The sequence below is a fragment of the Cherax quadricarinatus genome, chromosome 62, assembly GCF_038502225.1.
Source record: "Cherax quadricarinatus isolate ZL_2023a chromosome 62, ASM3850222v1, whole genome shotgun sequence".
In the NCBI taxonomy this organism is placed as follows: Eukaryota; Metazoa; Arthropoda; class Malacostraca; order Decapoda; family Parastacidae; genus Cherax; species Cherax quadricarinatus.
Genome location: NC_091353.1, coordinates 9,061,393 through 9,079,842, shown reverse-complemented (window position 1 = coordinate 9,079,842; position 18,450 = coordinate 9,061,393).

Genomic DNA, 18,450 nt, shown 5'->3' with positions numbered 1-18,450 from the left:
AAAGTTTGAATTTGAATTTGAATTTGAATTTTATGACTAAGACCAGCGTCAGGCAACACGTCCTGTTTCCTGACAAACTTTACCTTACCATATCTCTTTTTTTAGAGAATAAAGCATTCTGGGCTTGGTGAACAGGTGACATGCAGGCTTAATAACCCTTTAAGTAGTAGATAGGCTTAAGCCTAATTAACCGGCTAACCAACCAATTTTAAAATACATATAAAAAAAAAAACTAGAGATAGTTTATTTTTAGTTTAGTTACCCATAAAAATCAAATTTCTGTAACATTCTAAATATAAAATTTTAAATATTAAAGTTATTGTTAAATCTTATATTTGTTTTCTCTTATGGAAATTATCATGTAAAAATATTAACGCTTACACCTGTCAATATTGGATGATTTCACTCATAATTAAATAAGTTTACATTTAACGTCAGTATTATTTTCAGTGTCATTATTAGTTTGAATCTCTGACAGGTAAAAAGCTTAATGGTATACTCATATGCCTATGAGTCGGTAAATATACACTCATGACCTGTATGAATTCTCATATGTGTTTGAGCTAATTCTACTCTCATGTAATGTATGAACTCTCAAAATATTTTTAAATGCTCCTTCGGGAGTTAATAATTTGTCCCGAGGAAAGACATTAAATGTTTTTATTTTTCTACAAGGTATACAGACCATAGACCATATTTTCCGCAAATTAGGTCAGTTTTGTCCGAGGACCATACAGTAAGTGTCAGGGGCCCGAGACTGTTCAACTGCCTCCCAGCATACATAAGGGGGATTACCAACAGACCCCTGGCAGTCTTCAAGCTGGCACTGGACAAGCACCTAAAGTCGGTTCCTGATCAGCCGGGCTGTGGCTCGTACGTTGGTTTGCATGCAGCCAGCAGTAACAGCCTGGTTGATCAGGCACTGATCCACCAGGAGGCCTGGTCACAGACCGGGCCACGGGGGCGTTGATCTCCGGAACTCTCTCCAGGTAAACTCCAGGATGCGACCCACACCAGTCCACTAACACCCAGGATGCGACCCACACCAGTCCACTAACACCCAGGATGCGACCCACACCAGTCCACTAACACCCAGGATGCGACCCACACCAGTCCACTAACACCCAGGATGCGACCCACACCAGTCCACTAACACCCAGGATGTGACCCACACCAGTCCACTAACACCCAGGATGCGACCCACACCAGTCCACTAACACCCAGGATGCGACCCACACCAGTCCACTAACACCCAGGATGAGACCCACACCAGTCCACTAACACCCAGGATGCGACCCACACCAGTCCACTAACACCCAGGATGCGACCCACACCAGTCCACTAACACCCAGGATGCGACCCACACCAGTCCACTAACACCCAGGATGCGACCCACACCAGTCCACTAACACCCAGGATGCGACCCACACCAGTCCACTAACACCCAGGATGCGACCCACACCAGTCCACTAACACCCAGGATACGACCCACACCAGTCCACTAACACCCAGGATGCGACCCACACCAGTCCACTAACACCCAGGATGCGACCCACACCAGTCCACTAACACCCAGAATGCGACCCACACCAGTCCACTAACACCCAGGATGCGACCCACACCAGTCCACTAACACCTATTTTACTGATGGGTGAGCATAAACATCAGGTATTTTGAGGAAACACCTAATGTTTTCCAGCCGTACCAGAGATTCGATCTCCGGACCTCAATGTGTGAGCTAAGTACGATACCAGCTTCAGTGGCAAAATCTAAATCCAATTCGCTGACTGTATCATCTAATTTAGATCTGTATCAATTGTCATGTAGGGAGGTATTGGTTAGGGGAATAAGAGGTAAGAGGAGGGAGTCAGTCAGGCCCCAATGGAAATAAATCACCGTGTCTGACTTTTTTGGGTTATCCCAGGTTCTCTACACATATGCTGTTATGTATGATAATTCTATGTAACTGTATTTGTGTATACCTGAATAAACTTACTTAGTAGGTAGGGGACAGGCGAGGCAGTAGGAGGGACGAGTGTGGAGGTTGGTAGGTAATGTGAGGTCACTGGTGACTACAACTTCACCTCTCATTACTCTACCCACCACTCCACACTACTCACCCTCTCACTACTTTAACTAAACATAAATAAATGGAGAAAATAACGGGGACAGTGAATATTACTATTCTACTCAAACACAGTTTATTATTAAGTCTTTGTACAATAATATATTTGGGAACAGGAGAACATTATTGCGTTTAGATGAATGGGATGGTACATATAAGCAATTTCACCTGCCTTGAAAGGTGCTGTTAGTGGAATATTGCTGCACACTAACAGCACCTTTCAAGGCAGGTGAAATTGCCGACCTAGAAAATGTACAGAAAACTTTCACGGCGCGCATAACGGAGATAAAACACCTCAATTATTGGGAGCGCTTGAGGTTCCTAAACCTGTATTCCCTGGAACGCAGGAGGGAGAGATACATGATTATATACACCTGGAAAATCCTAGAGGGACTAGTACCGAACTTGCACACGAAAATCACTCATTACGAAAGCAAAAGACTTGGCAGACGATGCACCATCCCCCCAATGAAAAGCAGGGGTGTCACTAGCATGTTAAGAGACCATACAATAAGTGTCAGGGGCCCGAGACTGTTCAACTGCCTCCCAGCACACATAAGGGGGATTACCAACAGACCCCTGGCAGTCTTCAAGCTGGCACTGGACAAGCACCTAAAGTCAGTTCCGGATCAGCCGGGCTGTGGCTCGTATGTTGGTTTGCGTGCAGCCAGCAGCAACAGCCTGGTTGATCAGGCTCTGATCCACCAGGAGGCCTGGTCTCAGACCGGGCCGCGGGGGTGTTGACCCCCGGAACTCTCTCCAGGTAAACTCCAGTGAGACAGGGAACACAATCAACTTGATGAGAATGAATATAACTTACAATATGGTTCAGAAGACAGTTCATCACAGGAACTAAGCCACAGGTCCCAAGACCTACACAGCACGAGTACTGCGCCAAGCCAGTACTCTGTCCAATACCTCCAACAGTCTCCACCAGAGACTTCAGCAGCCTTCTCCCGAGCCCTGCACCCCAGCCCGGTGGCCTGGTGGCTAAAGCTCCCGCTTCACACACGGAGGGCCCGGGTTCGATTCCCGGTGAGTGGAAACATTTTGACACGTTTCTTTACACCTGTTGTCCTGTTTACCTCGCAGCAAATAGGTACCTGGGTGTTAGTCGACTGGTGTGGGTCGCATCCTGGGGGACAAGATTAAGGACCCCAATGGAAATAAGTTAGACAGTCCTCGATGACGCACTGACTTTCTTGGGTTACCCTGGGTGGCTAACCCTCTGGGGTTAAAAATCCGAACGAAATCTTATCTTATCTTAGCAGCAGCTCCGCTCGAAGTCTCTCTGTTCAGGAGCTCTGCACCCAGGCCAGAGCTCCGCACGAATCTCTCTGCTCAGCTGTTCCTTGGGCTTATATGGTGGTCCAAGCACCCTCCACAACCACGTGTACGACCTGACGCCTGGATTTAACGCCAGTGACGAACAAAGGTGCTGAGACTTAAGCCGGAAAGGCGTGTCTCTGACTGACATTTGCCAAGGCAAGGTGACCATATAATTGGTTAAATTAGGTCTCCCCAGAGACCTCACAAGCCCAGCTGGACTACATCACATCCCCCTTTCTCCCCCAATTTAAAATATCTGAGAACTAGGACAATTTGTCCTAAGGTATTAGACTATTTTAATCCTAACCCTTTAAATCTATTACAATACAAAGACAAAATTATACATAATACTAAATTATTCCACTATATATATTTCCCTCAACCTTCTCATCTACCACAAGGCAGCATAATCAGTACACCTGGCAGTTGACCAGCATAACAGTTGCTCTCTGGTGCAAAGCCTCCTTACCCGTCATTTCTCCTTAAACCTAAATATCGGGCTCCAGTGCCTTCCCTACTTCTACTAGAAATGCACTAGCCAATGCTAGTCACCCTCGCACGTTAACCATTGGGCCAAACCTCTCTAGGCTTCTTTGGCGTGGAAAACTGCTCCAACGGGTTGCATTCTTTCAAGTAACTGCAACTGGACCACTTCACGACCACAATTAAGAATAAAAACTACTTAAGAATAAAACTAAGTCTGCCCGAAATGCCTAGCCATGCTAAGCGTTCTAGTGGTACACTCTGTAATCACAATTTTACTACATGTAAACCAAACAATAACCAAATTTCTGTAAACTCAGCATTGTAATCCTTATAGAGAATAAACTTTGAATTTGAATTGAATTTGAACCAAGGTCGCATTTCAGCACACTTCACATGCACCCTACATCTGAAAATCGAGACAGGGCAGGCATCGCAGCTAAGACCCTCTATTATTCTATGCCACTACTAGGATTCACTGGCCTCATAAAACAAGGCGGCCATAATCACTGGACCGTATTCAAGGTCACCTTATTTCACACAGGTAACACTAACACTTCTGGCAAGTCAAAGTAGGCTGGGGACATCTCACACTCTTAATTGTCTGTCATGGCTGGCAGGGCATCCCCGCATACCGGTCGTACAGGTCGACCAGCAAGGCAGGACACACCTCCATGCCGCCCTTGAAAGCAGGCTGGTCCCAGCAGCTGGAGTCCATCTCCGCAGCTCACGTCCTTCCACATCTCCGAGGATGGCAACTCCTTCATAGTAGATTCTCTTGTCCTGGCACACCAGCCAGAATCCCTCACAAACCACTGCAGTATCACCGCCATCTCCTCCTCTTGAGCTAGGCAGCATCGCAGCATCACAGCACGGCCACAGCATATCCATCACAGCACGGCCGTATCACAGCAGCACACAGCACGGCTACAGCATCGCAGCACGGTCCCAGCATCTCAGCTTCACAGCACGGCCGCAGCATCTCAACATCACAGCACGGCTACAGCATCTCAGCACGACCACAGCATCGCAGCATGGCTACAGCATTGCAGCACGGCTACAGCATCGCATCACGGCTACAGCATTGCAGCACGGCCACAGCATTGCAGACAGCATCACAGCAGCCGACATCAGCAGTGGCAGGCTTTTGTCGGTTGCTCGAGGTGAGGTGAGGTGAGGTCACTTCAGGTCATCAACAGCAGGTGCGGTCACCCATCCCTGGCAACTGCGGGTAACTGGCGGTCCGCAGGTGATGGTCACAGAGGCTGGGTGACGCAGACAGACACCCACTACAATGGATGACAGACCAGGGCAGCAATACATCTACTGGGGTACATCAGCTGAGTGACTGGGCATATCAGGTGGATAATAATCATAGGCATCTCATCAGTGGGTGACAGTTGTGGGCTAGTCTTCCAAGGTGGGCTGGGTGACTTCTCGTTCCTCTGTAAATATTCAATTTCGGCCAGTAATTGCTTCCCCCAAAAGTCTCACCCAAATACTGATATTCTCCACCATTTATCTCAAACCAACAACCAACTCCACCAAATATAATATTACACCCAAACAATTATTCAGACCCACCGTCAAAAAAAAGGTCAGTTAAGGTCACTATGAATATAATATCATTATAATATTTACTTTAGCTTTACACACACAAGAAAAAAAAATGGTAGCATAACATAAGTATAGCCGAGCAGTCAAAAATAAGGCACATGGGACTGGTTCCTACTATAAAAATAAGAACCACCACCGCTTAGACACCAATTAGAATGCAGTAGACACTTCCTCACAGGGCAACCCTCTCGGGAAGCCCTACTAAGATCGAGAAGAGAGCTAATCGCCCTAATAACCCAACATAAAAGAGATCTTTGGGAATATCTGGTGCGCCAAGCTAACCAGTACAAACGCCACCGAGACCAATTCTGGAGCACGATCCGCAGACTACTAGGGGCCAAACACACTCCTGGAGTTTACCTGGAGAGAGTTCCGGGGGTCAACGCCCCCGCGGCCCAGTCTGTGACCAGGCCTCCTGGTGGATCAGAGCCTGATCAACCAGGCTGTTACTGCTGGCTGCACGCAAACCAACGTACGAGCCACAGCCCGGCTGGTCAGGAACCGACTTTAGGTGCTTGTCCAGTGCCAGCTTGAAGTCTGCCAGGGGTCTGTTGGTAATCCCCCTTATGTATGCTGGGAGGCAGTTGAACAGTTTTGGGCCCCTGACACTTATTGTATGGTCTCTTAACGTGCTAGTGACACCCCTGCTTTTCATTGGGGGGATGTTGCATCGTCTGCCAAGTCTTTTGCTTTCGTAGTGAGTGATTTTCGTGTGCAAGTTCGGTACTAGTCCCTCTAGGATTTTCCAGGTGTATATAATCATGTATCTCTCCCTCCTGCGTTCCAGGGAATACAGGTTTAGGAACCTCAAGCGCTCCCAGTAATTGAGGTGTTTTATCTCCGTTATGTGCGCCGTGAACGTTCTCTGTACATTTTCTTGGTCAGCAATTTCACCTGCCTTGAAAGGTGCTGTTAGTGTGCAGCAATATTCCAGCCTAGATAGAAAAAGTGACCTGAAGAGTGTCATCATTAGCTTGGCATCCCTAGTTTTGAAGGTTCTCATTATCCATCCTGTCATTTTTCTAGCAGATGCGATTGATACAATGTTATGGTCCTTGAAGGTGAGATCCTCCGACATGATCACTCCCAGGTCTTTGACGTTGGTGTTTCGCTCTATTTTGTGGCCAGAATTTGTTTTGTACTCTGATGAAGATTTAATTTCCTCGTGTTTACCATATCTGAGTAAATGAAATTTCTCATCGTTGAACTTCATATTGTTTTCTGCAGCCCACTGAAAGATTTGGTTGATGTCCGCCTGGAGCCTTGCAGTGTCTGCAATGGAAGACACTGTCATGCAGATTCGGGTGTCATCTGCAAAGGAAGACACGGTGCTGTGGCTGACATCCTTGTCTATGTCGGATATGAGGATGAGGAACAAGATGGGAGCGAGTACTGTGCCTTGTGGAACAGAGCTTTACACCGTAGCTGCCTCGGACTTTACTCTGTTGACGACTACTCTCTGTGTTCTGTTAGTGAGGAAATTATAGATCCATCGACCGACTTTTCCTGTTATTCCTTTAGCACGCATTTTATGCGCTTTACGCATGGTCACACTTGTCGAAGGCTTTTGCAAAGTTTGTATATATTACATCTGCATTCTTTTTGTCTTCTAGTGCATCTAGGACCTTGTCATAGTGATCCAATTGTTGAGATAGACAGGAGCGACCTGTTCGAAACCCATGTTGCCCTGGGTTGTGTAACTGATGGGTTTCTAGATGGGTGGTGATCTTGCTTCTTAGGACCCTTTCAAAGATTTTTATGATATGGGATGTTAGTGCTATCGGTCTGTAGTTCTTTGCTGTTGCTTTACTGCCCCCTTTGTGGAGTGGGGCTATGTCTGTTGTTTTTAGTAACTGTGGGACAATCCCCGGGTCCATGCTCCTTCTCCATTGGATGGAAAAGGCTCATGATAGGGGCTTCTTGCAGTTCTTGATGAACACGGAGTTCCATGAGTCTGGCCCTGGGGCAGAGTGCATGGGCATGTCATTTATCGCCTGTTCGAAGTCATTTGGCGTCAGGATAACATTGGATAGGCTTGTGTTAACCAAATTCTGTGGCTCTCTCATAAAAAATTCATTTTGATCTTCGACTCTCAGTCTGGTTAGCGGCTTGCTAAAAACTGAGTCATATTGGGACTTGAGTAGCTCACTCATTTCCTTGCTGTCATCTTTGTAGGACCCATCTTGTTTAAGTAGGGGCCCAATACTGGACGTTGTTCCCGACTTTGATTTGGCATAGGAGAAGAAATACTTTGGGTTTCTTTCTATTTCATTTATGGCTTTTAGTTCTTCCCGCGATTCCTGACTCCTATAAGATTCCTTTAGCTTAAGTTCGATGCTTGCTATTTCTCTGACCAGTCTCCCTACGCATTTCAGATATATTGACCTCTTTTAGCCGCTCTGTTATTCTTTTCCGTCACCTGCAAAGGGAGCACCTGTCTCTTTCTATTTTACATCTACTCCTCCTTTTTCTTAGAGGAATAAGCCTTGTGCATACATCGAGTGCCACCAAGTTTATCTGTTCTAGGCATAAGTTGAGGTCTGTGTTGCTTAGTATATCTTCCCAGCTTATATCGGTTAGGACTTGGTTTACTTGGTCCCACTTTATGTTTTTGTTATTGAAGTTGAATTTGGCGAATGCTCCCTCGTGACTAATCTCATTATGTCGGTCTGGGGCTCCACGCATACATGTCTGAACCTCAATTATGTTGTGATCTGAGTATATTGTTTTTGATATGGTGACATTTCTTATCAGATCATCATTGTTAGTGAAGATGAGGTCTAGTGTATTCTCCAGTCTAGTAGGCTCTATTATTTGCTGGTTTAAATTGAATTTTGTGCAGAGATTTAAAAGCTCGTGTGAGTGTGAGTTTTCATCAGATCTACCTCCTGGTGTTATTACTGCAACAATATTATTTGCTATATTCCTCCATTTTAGGTGCCTTAAGTTGAAATCCCCCAGGAGCAAGATGTTGGGTGCAGGAGCTGGAAGATTTTCCAGACAGTGGTCAATTTTTAACAGCTGTTCCTGGAATTGCTGGGATGTTGCATCTGGAGGCTTGTAGACTACCACAATGACTAGGTTCTGGTTCTCGACCTTTACTGCTAAAACTTCCACTACATCATTTGAGGCATTAAGCAGTTCTGTGCAAACAAGTGACTCTGCAATGTACAGGCCAACCCCCCATCCCTTTTGCCTGTTCACTCTGTCACATCTGTATAGGTTGTAACCTGGGATCCATATTTCGTTGTCCAAGTGATCCTTTATGTGGGTCTCAGTGAAAGCCACGAACATTGCCTTTGCCTCTGCAAGCAGTCCACGGATGAAAGGTATTTTGTTGTTTGTTGCTGGCTTTAGACCCTGTATATTTGCAAAGAAGAATGTCATTGGACTGGTGGTATTGTTGGTACTAGGGGGGGGACTTTTTTCCGGCATTAGTATCTGTATCTGTTGGTTTGGAGTGGAGGCCATCGACTGTGGTTCCACTCCAGGAATGACTGGATTTGGTGTACGATTTCTGCCATTTCCTGCCAGTTTTTTTTCCTTCCTGGCACTAAAAAACCTCTCCCTCTTGAGTGGCTGTGGCTACCCAGGTTTTCCCATGGCCTGGATGTTTTGTATCTTTTTGTCTCCTTTAGATGGTGTGCCTGGCAATTTAAGTTATATCACAGTCTTTCCTGTACTGAAGAGGTACCCATTTCAGGGTGAAAAAGCTTACAGGAAGGGAGTTTGCATTTTCCTGTTGTCATATGGGCACGGCATTTTCTAGGGTGGTCATAGTTGCACGTCTCATCTGTTTTTCCAGATTTCCCATGCCTGCAGATACCAAGTGCATAGTATGTGCACAGGCTTGGTTTCCGTTTGCCTTGGGTTTCTGTGACTGTATTCCCTGTTGGTGCATGTTTCCCTGTCTTATTCCTATCCTCCCTAGCACCAACAATGGAGCTCCCACCAGTTGTTTTTGGTAATATATCCTCACTATTGCTAGTGGAGTCCTCTTGTTTGCTATTTCCTGCGGTATTTCTAGTTTGCTATATTGGTTTTATCTTATCTTTGACTACACTTGTTTTCCCACTACGGCTCCTGTCCCCTATGAGGTCATTTATATGTATTCCTTCCTGCGTAAAATTCCCGACTACCTGGACAAAATCTCCAGCTTCACCATTACTGTCTCCAAGGACAGCACCTCCCGCTTCACCATTACTGTCTCCCAGGACAGCACCTCCCGCTTCACCATTACTGTCTCCCAGAACAGCACCTCCAGCTTCACCATTACTGTCTCCCAGGACAGCACCTCCAGCTTCACCATTACTGTCTCCCAGGACAGCACCTCCAGCTTCCCCATTACTGTCTCTCAGGACAGCACCTCCAGCTTCACCATTACTGTCTCCCAGGACAGCACTATCAGCCCCACATTTACTGACTACCAGAACATCACCTCCAGCCTTACAGTTTCTGACTACATGGCCAGTATCAAGAGCAGTACCATTCAGCCCAGACTTTTTATGTTCCCATCTGTTGTAGAAAGCTTCCAGGTTGTCTATGAAATCAGCTTTGATGTTATCCTCTTTTAATACCCTTGTGATTTTAGTCCCACTCAACACCTCTCTCACTCCTTCACCGACGCAAATGGTGAGGTAGTGACTACCCTACTTGACGACCCACTGGACCAAGCCAAGCTGATGGGTGAAGTATGGGAGAATATTCTCTCACACAACGACAGCAGAAGATTTAACAACACCCACTACCAGTGGGTCAACCAATGGCGGGACGAGAACCTAGAAGACTTTCATCCTATACCATCAATTGGCACAGCTACCCTTGAAGATGAACATCCCCTCACCAGACCAATCATGCTCAGAGAAGTATCCCAAGTCATAGAGCGACTGAGAAACACAGCTCCTGGCCCATCAGGCATAAGAGCTAAACAACTGAAGTACCTCCCCCGTAACTGCAAGATGTCTCTAGTGAATATCTACAATGCCATCTTGGCATCTGGTCACTTCCCAGTGGCTTTCAAGACAGCTAAGATGATCTTCATCGCCAAACCAAACAAGGACAACCGCAATCCCGAGAACTACAGACCCATCTCCCTACTCGAAGTCACAGGCAAAGTCTTTGAAAGAATAATCTCCAACAGACTCAACTATTACATGGAGTTCAACCACCTATTCTCTGAAAGGCAGTTCGGCTTCAGGTCCCACTGCAGCACTCAGCATGCCATAAACATCATCTATGATGCTGTGGCCAGCCCGAAGAAGCAAGGGAACCTGGCCCTTATCGCCACCAGGGACGTACACAAGGCCTTTGACAGCCTTTGGCACGACGGTCTCATTTACAAACTCGTAGACCTCCCTGATCACAACTGGACTTTTCTCAGGCTCATCTACAACTTCTTAACAGGAAGAAAAATCATCCCCACCTTCCACGGAGCGGAATCAACCCCCTTCACACCAACAGCAGGAGTACCCCAAGGCTCCTGCCTCAGCCCCATCCTCTTCAACATATACGCCAACGACCTCCCCCAACCTGAACATACCGACACCATCATCACCCAATTCACAGACGATGTCATCCATGTTGTCTCCTCCACCCCTACAGCTGGTGCAAACAAGCATAGGAGAGCAATCGAGAAAATGAATGAAGAACTAAATAGAACTGCCAGGTGGGAGAAGAAATGGAGAATCACAACCAACCCTGACAAAGTCCTCATCAGCACCGTTGGGTGCTTACCATCAACCATAGAAGAAAAAGGGGGCATTTCCATCAGAGGCACCCGTATCGCTATAAGGAATCCTAACAAGATCCTAGGATACGAGATCGGCAGATTACTCAACTCTACAACCCACATAACCAAAAAGATAAACCTAGCAAAAGCCCGCCTTGGCCAACTTTATCGATTCAAAGCAGCCCCTCCCCACATCAAACTACACCTGTACAAGATGATGATCGGACCTCTGCTGGAATACCCCTGCATACCCATGTCACTCACAACCAAAACCAACATGCTAAAACTCCAAAGAGTCCAAAACAAAGCCCTCCGCTTCATCACAAATACCAGACTCAGAGACAGAATCAGATCAGAGGACCTACACATACAACAGAGAATCCCCGCAATCAACGTCCGATTAGACAAACTTACTAAGAGACAACTATATGACATACAGGAACTCTACATGCCTGACAGAGAGAGTCCCCCTCAACCAGCGAACACAACCGACTATACCATCACCACCCCTCCCCACAGATCCCAAAGAATGACCCTCCAACAAAGAGTCCGACACTTTATCCACAAGGAGAACTTCCCTCGTCCCAAAATCTTAAGCGACCTCCCTGAAGACGAAGAATGGATACCACCGGAACCATTCTATGTCCAGTAACATGGACAAGCGCTCCCCATCTCCAGGTGACCCACTTCTATCAACCAACACCTCACAACTGACTTCGTTGCACCTACTACTACAATACAGCAGGACACCACCTCAGTCACTGCGTTGCTGGCCGACTCCAGGTGAGCAACCAACCTCCATCGAATGCCCGGCAACCCTCGCCTGCAGCTGCGCCTCCTGACCAACCTCTTGCGAAAAAAAAAAGCAAGCAATTCTATGCAGTATGCATCCTTCCAATTCAATGACGCACTGGTATAACACAATATAGCATTGCGAAATTGATGGGCAGGAGGTGTACCCTACTCATATAACCAACCTCTTCATAAATCACTCAATATGCACACACGCATATTCAAATTACACCGAAGTGGATAGGCCACTACCCTTTTATAACCCCACCTACTCCTCCTCACCCCCAACCTTTCCCAAACTTCCATCCTTACCCATCCTTCTTTCCCCCCTCCCCTCTTACCAAAGCTCTGGTCAGAACCTCGAACTAGACACCATGTCATGTAGGGGGGTAATGATTAGGGGAATATGGGGGTAAGAGGAGGGAGTCAGTAGGTAGGGGACAGGTGAGGCAGTAGGAGGGATGAGTGCGAAGGTCGGTAAGTAATGTGAGGTCACTGCTGATTCATTACCTCTGTAACTTGCCATGATTAGTGACCAGATCTACCTGGAGTTCATTACCTTTGTAACTAGTTCAGCTATCATAACTTTGGGGTCCAGTCACTGGACCCATTATGTACCTTTGTAATCTTTTGACTACCGCCCACAGGATGGGTATGGGGTGCATAAAGATATTAAACTAAAGTGTGTGTGTGTGTGTGTGTGTGTGTGTGTGTGTGTGTGTGTGTGTGTGTGTGTGTGTGTGTGTGTGTGTGTGTGTGTGTGTGTGTGTGTGTGTGTGGTGTGTGTGTGACTCAACAATCAATATTTGCACCAATAACTCATTACAGTTGTGACCGGGTGTGGAAGTGTGAATTGCTCATTACTCTATAATTTGTTCATGATTGTAGCCAAAGTATAAACGTAAGTAACCATTCTACAGAATTCATTACCTTTGTAACTTCTGAGCTCATTACCTTTGTACCTAGTTCAGCTATTAAAACTTTGGGGGCCCAGTCCCTGGACCCATTACGTACCTCTGTAATCTGTAAATACCTTTGTAACTTGTCATGATTGTGACCAGACTTACCTGGAGTTCATTACCTTTGTAAATTGTGAGTTCATTACCTTTGTAAATTGTGAGTTCATTACCTTTGTAAATTGTGAGTTCGTTGCCTCTGTAACTTGCTCAGCTATCAAAACTTTGGAGTCCAGTCCCTGGACCAATTATGTACCTCTGTAATCTTTTGACTACCGCCCACAGGATGGGTATGGGGTGCATAATAAACATATTAAACTAAAACTGGTGACTACAACTTCACCTCTCATTACTCTACCCACCACTCCACACTACTCACCCTCTCACTGCTTTAACTGAAATAAACTAATGAATAAATAACGGGGACAGTGAATATTACTATTCTACTCAAACACAGTTTATTATTAAGTCCTTGTACAATAATATATTTGGGAACAGGAGAACATTATTGTGGTTTAGACAAATGGGGTGGTACATATAAACAGTGAGACAGGGAACACAATCAACTTGACGAGAATGAATATAACTTACAATATAGTACAGAGGACAGTTCACTACAGGAACTAAGCCACAGGTCCCAAGACCTACACAGCACGAGTACTGCTCCAAGCCAGTACTCTGCCCGATGTCTCCAACAGTCTCTCCTCCCGAGACTCTCCAGCTCAGCTCTGCTCCCAGGCCAGAGCTCTGCCCAAATCTCTTCTGCTCAGCTGTTTCTTGGGCTTATATGGTGGTCCAAGCACCCTCCACAACCACGTGTATGACCTGACACCTGGATTTGACGCCAGTGATGAACAAAGGTGCTGAGACTTAAGCCAGAAAGGCATGTCTCTGACAGACATTTGCCAAGGCAAGGTGACCATATAATTAGTTAAATTAGGTCTCCCCAGAAACCTCACAAGCCCAGCTGAACTACATCACACAATAGAAGCTGTGTTATTTCCTGACGGACAAAACACCACCACCATCTTCCATTGTAACTAAGAGGAAACACATTCCTCCAGTTCCTCATATCTAGAGCCGTTCCACTACAAGGGGTCCTTCTGAAAAATCTAAAAGCGAAATTGCACACCTGGAGAATATACAGAGAACTTTCACTGCATGCATAAGTACCATAAAGCAGCTAAATTACTGGGAACGGTTGAAGGCCCTTGACCTGTACTCCTTGAAATGCAGGCGAGAAAGATACGTGATAATATACACTTGGAAAATCCTAGAGGGACTAGTCACAGATCTACGCACGAAAATCACTCCCTAAGACTTAGCAGGTAGTGCAACATTTCCCCAATGAAATGCAGGGGTGCCATGAGTACCCTAAGAGACAACACAATAAGTGACAGAGGCCCAAGACTGTTCAACTGCCTCCCAGCATACATAAGGGATTACCAATAGACCCCCTGACTGTCTTCAAGAGGGAGCTGGACAGGCACCTAAGGTCGGTACCTGACTAGCCGGGCTGTGGTTCGTATGTAACTCATGAAATGCAGGAGCTTAAAGCTTCCATTGCACAGTACCTCAGCAAGATCACTGCTCTAGAACATAAACTAGACACTGGAACAACTAAGTAACACCCACACCCAGTCTGTGGATACCATCAACACTCTAAAAGACCAAGTCACCCAGCTTACTTCCAACATCATAGAAGAAAGATTAAAAGTGGATCTATAACTTGCCAATGTCATCACCAACTTCCAGGATCATAATGACCAACAACAGCTATCTAACGCTGTTGTAGTTAATAGCAAACATCTTCCACCTACTGTCACCCAAGAGACTTGCATGGAGACCAACCTACAGCTTATGAAGGACCACCTTCGCCTAAACATATGTAGTGATGAACTAAAAGATTGCAAACTGATAGGCTACCAAGCAGGTAAAAAAAATAGTGCTATTAAAATTCAGAACCACCTCCCTTTACAGGCGACGGAAAAGAATAACAGAGCGGCTAAAAGAGGCCAATATATCTGCAATGTGTAGGGAGTCACTGGTCAGAGAAATAGCAAACATCGAACTTAAGCTAAAGGAAACTTATAGGAGTCAGGAATCGCGGGAAGAACTAAAAGCCATAAATGAAATAGAAAGAAACCCAAAGTATTTTTTTTCTTATGCCAAATCAAAGTCGAGAACAACATCCAGTATTGGGCCCCTACTTAATTAAACAAGATGGGTCCTACACAGATGACGGTAAGGAAATGAGTGAGCTACTCAAGTCCCAATATGACTCAGTTTTTAGCAAGCCGCTAACCAAACTGAGAGTCGAAGATCTAAATGAATTTTTTATGAGAGAACCTGACGCCAAATGACTTCGAATAGGCGATAAATGACATGCCCATGCATTCTGCCCCAGGGCCAGACTCATGGAACTCCGTGTTCATCAAGAACTGCAAGAAGCCCCTATCACGAGCTTTTAACATCCTATGGAGAGGGAGCATGGACACGGGGGTCGTCCCACTGTTACTAAAAACAACAGACATAGCCCCACTCCACAAAGGGGGCAGTAAAGCAATAGCAAAGAACTACAGACCGATAGCACTAACATCCAATATCATAAAAATCTTTGAAAGGGTCCTAAGAAGCAAGATTGCGACCCATCTAGATACCCATCAGTTACACAACCCAGGGCAACATGGATTTAGAGCAGGTCGCTCCTGTCTGTCTCAGCCACTGGATCACTACGACAAGGTCCTAGATGCACTAGAAGATAAAAAATGCAGATGTAATATATGCAGACTTCACAAAAGCCTTCGACATGTGTGACCATGGCGTAATAGTGCACAAAATGCGTGCTAAAGGAATAACAGGAAAAGTTGGTAGATGGATCTATAATTTCCTCACAAACAGAACACAAAGAGTAGTAGTCAACAGAGTAAAGTCTGAGGCAGCTACGGTGAAATGCTCTGTTCCACAAGGCACAGTACTCGCTCCCATCTTGTTTCTCATCCTCATATCTGACATAGACAAGGATGTCAGCCACAGCACCGTGTCTTCCTTTGCAGATGACACCCGAATCTGCATGACAGTGTCTTCCATTGCAGACACTGCAAGGCTCCAGGCGGACATCAACCAAATCTTTCAGTGGGCTGCAGAAAACAATATGAAGTTCATCGATGAGAAATTTCAATTACTCAGATATGGTAAACACGAGGAAATTAAATCTTCATCGGAGTACAAAACAAATTCTGGCCACAAAATAGAGCAAAAAACCAACGTCAAAGACCTGGGAGTGATCATGTCGGAGGATCTCACCTTCAAGGACCATAACACTGTATCAATCACATCTGCTAGAAAAATGACAGGATGGATAATGAGAACCTTCAAAACTAGGGATGCCAAGCCCATGATGACACTCTTCAGGTCACTTGTTCTATCTAGGCTGGAATATTGCTGCACACTAACAGCACCTTTCAAGGCAGGTGAAATTGCTGACCTAGAAAATGTACAGAGAACCTTCACGGTGTGCATAACAGAGATAAAACACCTCCATTACTGGGAGCGCTTGAAGTTCCTGAACCTGTATTCCCTGGAATGCAGGCGGGAGAGATGCATGATTATATACACCTGGAAAATTCTAGGGGGACTAGTACCGAACTTGCACACGAAAATCACTTACAACGAAAGCAAAAGACTTGGCAGACGATGCAACATCCCCCCAATGAAAAGCAGGGGTGTCACTAGCACGTTAAGAGACAATACAATAAGTGTCAGGGGCCCGACACTGTTCAATTGCCTCCCAGCATACATAAGGGGGATTACCAATAGACCCCTGGCTGTCTTCAAGCTGGCACTGGACAAGCACCTAAAGTTGGTACCTGACCAGCCGGGCTGTGGCTCATACGTTGGATTGCGTGCAGCCAGCAGTAACAGCCTGGTTGATCAGGCCCTGATCCACCATGAGGCCTGGTCACTGACCGGGCCGCGGGGGCGTTGACCCCCGGAACTCTCTCCAGGTACAAAGGAACGATCTACTAAAAACATCCATTTCTATTAGAACTGATGTATACTTCAGGTGGCCCAGTGGCCTGGTGGCTAAAGCTCCCGCTTCACACACGGAGGGCCCGGGTTCGATTCCCGGCGGGTGGAAACATTTCGACACGTTTCCTTAAACCTGTTGTCCTGTTCACCTAGCAGCAAATAGGTACCTGGGTGTTAGTCGACTGGTGTGGGTCGCATCCTGGGGGACAAGATTAAGGACCACAATGGAAATAAGTTAGACAGTCCTCGATGACGCACTGACTTTCTTGGATTATCCTGGGTGGCTAACCCTCTGGGGTTAAAAATCCGAACGAAATCTTATCTTATCTTATCTTCAATGATGCCTCACCAACACAAGACAAACCCTCCTTATATCGGCTAAGAAAATTACGCCATGTCCAAAAAATCCACCAGTGCTTTGTGAGGGACGAAAAAATCACAGGAAACAGCCCACTGGGTAGAGATATTTCATCTCTATGGAATATAACCTTAAAACATTCGTGAGTGAGGCTGTGTTAACACAACCAGGGTACAGGTTATACCCACTGTCCGCCATTACTGTTATGATCTGCCTCTAACAGTTATATATACTGCCATAAAGTGTTCTCTTAAATTCTAATAGCCTAATTACTTTTGAATGTCACTTTATTTAATGGCCTCGTTAGTCTTAATTGTGTTGAATATCTACAGAATCTCCCTTTATTATTATTTTTGTATTATTACCTCAACTTCATCAAATATTTACAACTTACCACGTCATTGTTCTATCTTATTTTAATTGTAACTTACCATAACATTGTCCTTTTTATCTATTACTGATCTATTTTATTATATACTTCATTACCTGGAGTTTACCTGGAGAGAGTTTCGGGGGTCAACGCCCCCGCGGCCCGGTCTGTGACCAGGCCTCCTGGTGGATCAGCGCCTGATCAACCAGGCTGTTGCTGCTGGCTGCACGCAAACCAACGTACGAGCCACAGCCCGGCTGATCAGGAACTGACTTTAGGTGCTTGTCCAGTGCCAGCTTGAAGACTGCCAGGGGTCTGTTGGTAATCCCCCTTATGTGTGCTGGGAGGCAGTTGAACAGTCTCGGGCCCCTGACACTTATTGTATGGTCTCTTAACGTGCTAGTGACACCCCTGCTTTTCATTGGGGGGATGGTGCATCGTCTGCCAAGTCTTTTGCTTTCGTAGTGAGTGATTTTCGTGTGCAAGTTCGGTACTAGTCCCTCTAGGATTTTCCAGGTGTATATAATCATGTATCTCTCCCTCCTGCGTTCCAGGGAATACAGGTTTAGAAACCTCAAGCGCTCCCAGTAATTGAGGTGTTTTATCTCCGTTATGCGCGCCGTGAAGGTTCTCTGTGCATTTTCTAGGTCAGCAATTTCA